Source organism: Arachis duranensis, chromosome 5 (genome assembly GCF_000817695.3).
Source record: "Arachis duranensis cultivar V14167 chromosome 5, aradu.V14167.gnm2.J7QH, whole genome shotgun sequence".
Lineage (NCBI taxonomy): Eukaryota > Viridiplantae > Streptophyta > Magnoliopsida > Fabales > Fabaceae > Arachis > Arachis duranensis.
Window position 1 is genome coordinate 73,878,818 of NC_029776.3, and position 2,365 is coordinate 73,881,182.

The window sequence follows — 2,365 nt, forward strand, 5'->3', positions numbered from 1 at the left end:
GAACTCATACCCACAAGAACTGTCACTGGGTGGAGGATGTGCATAGACTACAGGAAGCTCAATGAAGCCACCAGAAAAGATCATTTCCCACTCCATTCATGGATCAGATGCTTGAAAGGCTTGCAGGACATGCTTACTATTGCTTTCTGGATGGATACTCAGGCTATAATCAGATAGTAGTTGATCCAAGAGATCAAGAGAAAACATCATTTGTTTATCCATATGGAGTTTTTGCTTATAGACGCATGCCCTTTGGATTGTGCAATGCACCTGCCACTTTCCAAAGATGCATGCTGTCCATTTTTTCGGACATGATTGAAAAATTTATTGGGGTTTTCATGGATGATTTTTCTGTGTTTGGAGATTCTTTTCCTAGCTGCCTACACCACCTTGCCTTGGTGCTTAAGAGATGCCAAGAGACCAACCTAGTATTAAACTGGGAAAAGTGTCATTTCATGGTCACAGAAGGAATAGTCCTTGGCCACAAAATCTCTAATAGAGGCATTGAGGTGGACAGAGCTAAGGTGGAACTCATTGAAAAACTACCTCCACCAAGTAATGTCAAGGCAGTTAGGAGTTTTTTGGGACACGCTGGTTTTTACAGAAGGTTTATTAGAGACTTTTCTAAAATAGCCAAACCTTTGAGTAACTTGCTTGTCTCTGATACACCCTTTGTATATGATAAAAATTGCATGCTAGCCTATGAACTTTTGAAGCAAAAACTTTCCTCTGCACCTATCATTGCCCCACCTGATTGGAATTTACCTTTCGAACTGATGTGTGATGTATCAGACCTTGCTATTGGGGCAGTGTTAGGACAAAGGAAAGACAATTTGGTACATGTGATTTATTATGCCAGTAAAGTCTTGAATGATAACCAAAGGAATTACACAACCACTAAAAAAGAACTCTTGGCAATAGTCTTTGCATTTGACAAATTTAGATCCTATCTCATTGGATCTAAAGTCATTGTCTTCACTGATCATTCAGCTTTAAAATACTTAGTTGCTAAACAAGAATCCAAACCAAGACTTATTAGATGGGTTCTTTTATTGCAGGAATTTGACATTGAAATCAAAGACAAGAAGGGTGTAGAGAACAAGGTGGCAGACCATTTATCAAGGATACCATGTGAAGAAGGAAGCACACAAAGCACATTGTTCAAAAAATGTTCGGATGGCATACTAAGAAGATGCATATCAGAGGAAGAAGGAAGGGAAGTCTTATGGGACTGCCATGGCTCCACTTATGGAGGACATTTTGCAGGAGAAAGAACAGCAGCTAAGGTGTTGCAGTGTGGCTTCTATTGGCCCACTATCTTCAAAGATGCAAAGGAACTAGTGAAGCACTGCCATGAATGCCAGAAAGCTGGGAACTTACCAAAAAGAAATGAAATGCCACAACAATTTATTCTAGAACTTGAATTGTTTGATGTATGGGGGATAGATTTCATGGGACCCTTTCCCACCTCATACTCAAATAATTACATTCTGGTGGCAGTAGACTATGTATCCAAATGGGTTGAAGCACATTCTTGTGGCCGTAGACTATGTCTCCAAATGGGTTGAAGCAATAGCAACTCCAACCAATGATAATAAGGTGGTCATGAACTTCGTCAGAAAACACATTTTTTGCCGTTTTGGGGTTCTAAGAGCAATCATCAGTGATGGAGGAAGCCACTTCTGCAACAAACCATTAGAGACATTGCTTCTGAAATATGGAGTCAAACACAAGGTAGCCACACCATACCATCCACAGACAAGTGGGCAAGCCGAAATATCTAACAGGGAACTCAAAAGAATCCTGGAAAAGACTGTGGGAACTTCAAGGAAGGACTGGTCGATTAAGCTAGATGATGCTCTTTGGGCATATAGGACAGCTTTTAAAACACCAATTGGAATGTCTCCTTACCAACTAGTATATAGAAAAGCTTGCCATTTGCCACTGGAGTTGGAGCACAAGGCATTCTGGGCCTTGAAACTCTTGAACTTGGACAGCAAAGCTGCTGGAGAAAGAAGGATGTTGCAAATTCAAGAGTTGGAAAAATTCAGAACTGAAGCTTATGAGAATGCCAAAATTTACAAAGAAAGAGCAAAGAAGAAGCATGACAGCAACATAGCCCCAAGAAAATTTGAAGAGGGACAAAAAGTATTGCTCTACAATTCTAGGCTGAAGCTATTTCCAGGAAAGCTAAAATCAAGGTGGTCTGGACCATTCCTTGTCACCAAGGTCTCCCAATATGGACAAATAGAAATCATGGAAGAAAAGTCACAAAGAACCTTCACTGTGAATGGTCAAAGACTCAAACATTACTTGGGAGATATGGAGGAGAAGGACAAGGTTAAATATCACCTCAACTGAGGAA